The sequence below is a fragment of the Lycium barbarum genome, chromosome 5, assembly GCF_019175385.1.
Source record: "Lycium barbarum isolate Lr01 chromosome 5, ASM1917538v2, whole genome shotgun sequence".
Classification (NCBI taxonomy): Eukaryota; Viridiplantae; Streptophyta; class Magnoliopsida; order Solanales; family Solanaceae; genus Lycium; species Lycium barbarum.
This window is the reverse complement of record NC_083341.1, coordinates 88904185-88910649: the sequence shown is the minus strand read 5'-3', so window position 1 is coordinate 88910649 and position 6465 is coordinate 88904185.

The following is a 6465-nucleotide window of genomic DNA, read 5'->3' as shown; positions in this document are numbered from 1 at the left end:
TCACTCACTATAAAGTTTACCATATTTGCATACCAAAGTAGCTCGGCTGACTGAAGAGCAAGAAGTTGCTCATCTAGGAAGGTTTCCTTAATCACCACATCTTCATCAATATGGTCTCGATAAGTGATCTGCTACTTGGCTCTTTGTGCTCTTTCGATTAAGAATCTCAATATCGAACTCTTGTAGCAGCAACACCCAATGAATAAGTTTGCGCTTCACATCCTTCTTAGCAAATAGATAACGAACAATAGTGTGATCAGTATAGACAATCACCTTCATCCCTACCAGATAATATCGGCATTTGTCAAAGGCGTAAACAACCACCAATAACTCCTTCTCTGTGACTGAATAGTTCATCAGGGCTGCATCAAGTGTCTTGCTAGCATAATAAATAAGATGAAAAATGCTGTCCCTTTTCTAACCATGAATAGCCGGCACAGAAAAATCACTTGCATCACATATCAATACGAAAGACAGAGTTCAATTAGATGTAATGATAAAAGGTGCAGTCACCAACCGAACTTTCAGCTAGTCAAAAGCCTTCAAACAGGCTTCATGAATATGGACTTCACGTCTTTCTCTAGCAACTTTCAGATCGGATTCGTGATCTTAGAAAAGTCCTTGATGAACCACCAATAAAAGCTTGCATGCCCAAGAAAACTTCGCACTCCCCGAACAGACACTAGTGGTGGCAATTTTTCAATCGCTTCGATAGTAGCCCTGTCAACCTTAATGCCCTTGCTTGATACTTTGTGCCCAAGAAAAATGCCTTGCCGAACCATGAAATGACATTTTTCCCAGTTAAGCACCAAATTAGTTTCTTCACACCGAGCCAACACAACATCAAGATGGCTCAAACAATCATCAAAATAATCCCTGAAGACTGAGAAATCATCCATGAATACTTCCACATAATTTTCCACCATATCGGTGAAAATAGCCAATATACATCTCTGGAACATACCTGGAGCATTACATAAACCGAAAGGCATCCTCCGGAATGCGAAAGTGCCATATGGACATGTGAAAGTACTCTTCTCTTGATCTACTGGTGCAATCATAATCTAGTTGTAGCCTGAATAACCATCCAGAAAGCAATAATAATGTTGCCCAGCCAATCGATCCAACATCTGGTCAATGAAATGCAAAGAAAAGTGAACCTTTCTGGTGGCGGTGTTCAACTTCTGATCATCAATGCAAATCCTCCAACCAATAACAGTTCTTTGAGGTACCAGCTCATCCTTCTAGTTTTACACCACAGTCATGCCCCCTTTCTTTGGGACACATTTTATAGGACACACCCATTTGCTATTTGAGATGGGGTAAATAATGCAGCTAGCAAGCCATTTGACCACCTCTTTCATGATTTGGTTCAACCTTCTTTGACTTTCCACACTGAGCGTGCTAACCTTCTTCAATAATATCTTTTGCATGCAAAACGAACTACTGATGCCTTGGATATCAGCTATAGTCCACCTAAGGGCTCAGATTTTGTCTCTTAGTACTCGCAACACATGTTCAACCTGCACATCTACAAATAAGCGGAAAGGATAATGGGTAATGTGTCACCACTTCCAAAGAACGCATAGCACAGATGAGATGGTAATGGCTTCAGTTCCAGAATGGGGGCTTCCTCAATAGATGGCTTCGGCTTCTTCAAAGATTTCGGTCTGTCTAACTCCTCAAACAGTGTGTTGGCTCGTAGATATGCACAAAAAGTGTCAAGAATTTGAAGACACTCCTCACCTTTTTTATCGTCCACCAAGTCTTCACCGTACACCAATTGTCACGACCCGGCTAGGTGCCGCGACGGGTACCCGGGACTAACCACCGAGCGCCGCTTGTACTATCATTACCTAACCCATTTAACAATCATTCATCTATTACCGGTTAACTTTAAAAAGAGGATTTGTTTTTCATTACAAAAATATAACGCGTTGATACAAAAACATATTTCAATATACTTATACACATGCGTACTACCCATGTTGTGGAAGCACACAACCCACACCGAGCATCTATGAGCCTCTATTGAGTGACATACAAATATATACACAAAAGGAACAACCAATTAGCACCTCCGGAAGATGGAGTGCTCTTCAGCTCGGCTAGTGACTCCTATCAGTCTGGGCCGCTTTCCCGTCTACCTGTGGGCATGAACACAACATCCAAAGAAAAGGATGTCAGTACGAACATTGTACTGAGTATGAGAGGCATACATCAAGAAATAAAGTAAGAATAAGAAAGTAAAGTAAAGTAAGAACAAGGAGATAATCGATAACTGCTTGCCTCTTAAGGCGGATCCATGCATGCATACTCATAAAGCATCATATAGTAAATTGCTGCGGGACGCGCAGCCCGATCCTTATGTCATCATATGTTAGTGCCGAGGAACGTACGGCCCGATCCATAAATATAATAAGTTAGTGCCGAGGAACGTACGGCCCGATCCATAATCCATATATCCCGCGTCCGGGATGGAATCATGATATGCCAGCTGTACAGGTAGCTATGCGTCTATAGCGCCTCACCTTTCCCCCTTTCCCCTGAAAACATTTTCATATCATATATATATACATACATAATATACATGGCATGCTGGAGGGCCCAAGGAAAAGCTGTAAGTACATTGGAGTGACGTAAGGTCAAAAGCCTCCGATTGTGTTATGGAGTAATCATCGTCGCTTTGTCTCGCCTTGAAGGAGCAATTATTATAAGGCGAGACTATCAATGAAGAATAGAATTAAAAGAAAGCATAGAATAAAATCATGAATTTCATAAGGCATCCATTCATATACTTTGGAAGATTTAGAAATAAAGTCACCATCCATGAATAAATTGAGAAATCAGTAAATAGCTCGACGTTCTCATATAGTCCTTGAAATCATAAACGTGAAACTTTTAAACATAAGATTTGCTCTCATCATGGTCAGCATAATAATACTTTCACTTTTGACATCATCATTGTTATTGAAAACAATATCCGCGGTCGTTATCATAACGCTCACATAATCGCAACCTTTGGTTTGGAAAATAGGAGTACTTTGGAAAACATTTATGAAATATCAAGAAGGAAATCGTGCTTCGGAATCTTAGATTATTTAACCTTTGATAGCAAGGAAAAGATGGGAGCATTTATGAAATCGTAAGCTGGGGATCATGCCTTTGAAAGAAAGGGAATAGCCTCACATACCTTCGACGCTTACAATTCTTATTGCTTGCTCGTTCTCCCTTAATGCACTCGTATACCTTCAAGAGAATTCATGTCGTCGTTAGCTATGTAATTACAAGAACGGACTACAATTTCTAAGGAAAATTGGGCAGCACTCCCTTCATTTCTAATACTTTCCCCGTGTTTCATTTCCACTCTCATACATTCGTAACGACACTCCCAATATTACTTTCAACAATCATCACTGATACACTTTGAGAAAAATCTACCATTTTCCTCCAATTTCTCCACATTCATGGTTATAGCGCGTTATCACGTTTTCTCGTATATAATACTTATTTCATGGTCTAGACGTTATTTATAACATATTCACAACCGTAGCTTATCAACATTCATGACTCCATTCAACTACTATTCAATTGTGCCACTATTTACCCATACAAGGCCCATTTTCTATGTTCTTATATATTTCAAGTATCTAAGCCTTCCAATACCTTGAACCATATGGTATAGTCATGAAACATACCTTGGATGATGGTGGAACAAGCCTTGAGCAACAATACTCTTTTTATACCAAAACCCTATTTCAACCCTTTTGAGATTTCTTGAAGAAGATGGCTTCCAATAGAGTCTCATGCACTGGCTTTCATGAATTAGATGTTGATGATCTTGGTTCCCCTTTGATATCTTGAATTTTGTGGATGAATATTTGGAGAGCTTCTAGAGTGTTCTTGAATGGTGTAGATGCATAATGAATAAAATGAAGCCTTGGTCCCCTTTATTAATTCAAAATCTGGTCTTTAATGAATTCCAGTCGGGGTGAACAGTGGTCGTAAACCACAGTTTACGAGCCGTAAACTGGTTTACGAGCCGTCCTCCCTGGTCGTATTTAAGAATGTCCAAAACAGAGAAGTTGGCTGAAGAATATTGCAGTTTACGATCGAGGTTTACGGTCCGTAAACCAGTTTACGGGCCGTATTCCAAGTCGTATTTAACATTTCACCACTTAACAGAAAGTTGAAACTTGAAAGGCTGGAGGACGATGGTGGTTTACGGTCCGTAAATCACTTTACGGGCCGTATACCACTTCACGACCATTGAGCTGAATAAAATTCCATAACCTTTTCATTTCCAAAAAATTCACGAATCATCACCCCTTGCTTAGTAAAACACCCCACACTCATACCCTTGTCGTTCTATTCCTTGTACATGTACGGGGACTTTTCCGAGGTGTAACATTCTTCCCCCCTTTTGGAACATTCGTCCTCGAATGTTAACTCAGCGGGGATTCTAAGAAAATTGGCCAGAGTTTCCTTTGTAATTTGGACACTACCTTTCAATTACAACAACCCACAATATCTTCGCCTCACAGGGCCATATTACAATATTAACACATTTATGGCCACACACGACCAAAAACATAAAATTAAAACATACATACCATCATGAACTCTTCCTGGAAATTCGACTAGGTGCTGATACTTGGCTTCCGCATTCACTCTGGCTTCCCTAGTATTTCTCCCCGAGTATTGCTTTTGCCACCAAACTCTGATTTAAGCCACCTCCTTTTTCGAAGTCCTCGCACTTACCTATCTAATGTGGCAAAGGGTACTTTCTCATACATCAACTTCCTTGTCATTTGGGCATCATTTTATTGACATGCTCCTAGTGGGAGTTCCAACATATTTATAAGCTACTTTGCTTGTTGCATACGATCTTATCGGATCTAATGCATCGGAACCTAACTCCCCCTTTATTCCGTGATTCTATCGCTCTTGTAGGTTGTCATATCCTCGGGCTTCTATGGTGAGTAGGTAACCTGTACTTATACTACGCCCCAAGCAATTATTCCATTTGTCTCTCACAGCAATGCCAACTCGACATTTCAGTTCCGTTTACCACATACCCTCCTTTAACTTACCCCGGGCATCATGACTCTCTCACCCTTACTTTACCTCTTACTCTTCTCCAAAGTGTTCACTTGGTCTCATTGGCGACGCGTCAACATCTACGAATTACATACTCTTTTTGCGCGTTTCTCATTCGTACCCATCCATCCGTATACCTGCATCCATGTCTATCTTCGCATTCATAGTCGTATTCATCTGTATGCCGTATCCACGGTCATATTCATCTAAGTGTCAATATCCTTCTCAATGCCCTTTTCGCTAACGCCCTTACCTCGGGAACGGGGTAACTTTACAATAAGACCCATGTTAATATCATGAATTATTCTGTGTCTCAGGCCTGCATGCCTTCTTCTTGGGGCTACCGTCACCCACTATATTCACAACATTCTCCGGGGTTATATTTTTATTTGGGATAAAAGAGTATTCAATCCCGGAAGTCATTAAATCAACATAAGGACAGAGAAACGAGAGTTTCCATTCTGCTAGAAGAGTAATAGTAACAAATCAGTACTCCCTAAACTGATTCCAACCCTCCTCCAACCATGTCGTGCAATTAGAGTTTCGCAATTTTGTTCCTCGTTTTGCGCCACTTGGGACCTTATGGGACATAACGTCTCACAGATCGGCCTTATACTTCGCTACAAATTCAGCTGAGATTTATAATTTATAGGGACGATGAGGTGGTATAATCTTAGAGAATTGTGAGTCCACCTCTGCCCGTCACCAGTGTTTTTCCATCTTTGCCGACCCACGGCTCTTCTTCTTCCCCCTTCTTCTTGCTTTTGCGTGTCCTTATTCTACCGCTTTTAGTCAATACACTCCCGTAGGGTTCGTCACTTCAACCTTCACTCTGGTATCTTCTCTCTTCGCTCCCCCCCCCCCTTTTAAGGGTTTTACTCGTACCTGTAAATCTTAAATTCACGTACTTCTATCCATACTACATCTTACTCATACCGTTCCCCATAATCTACGGCTATAGCAATTTCTGTGTGAAGTCTTAGCGTACTCACCTTACAGTCTTGTAACCAAATAACGCGCCCGATATAGCGACCCGAACAAAAATGTATTTTACCTAGCCCATCCAATAGTTATGAGTCTATATCTACACCCGCTCCTCTTAACAACTTCCTGCCCCATAGGGACGCTTACATTAATAGTAGGTCTAGCCATCCATGCCACCCATCTAGTGTCACTTCCCTCTTCTCTGGTACTCAATATTTGTTCGTAATTCCACCTTCGTTTCTCTAGGACCTAGGTCTCTTACGCCGCTAATACGCCCCATGCCTCCTTATTCTCTTACTCTTGTTTGCGCTTGGAACCGATTTCATCTCCGCATTGTACCACTATCATTATTAGTTATCACTCTACTTCATCGCTTCATCG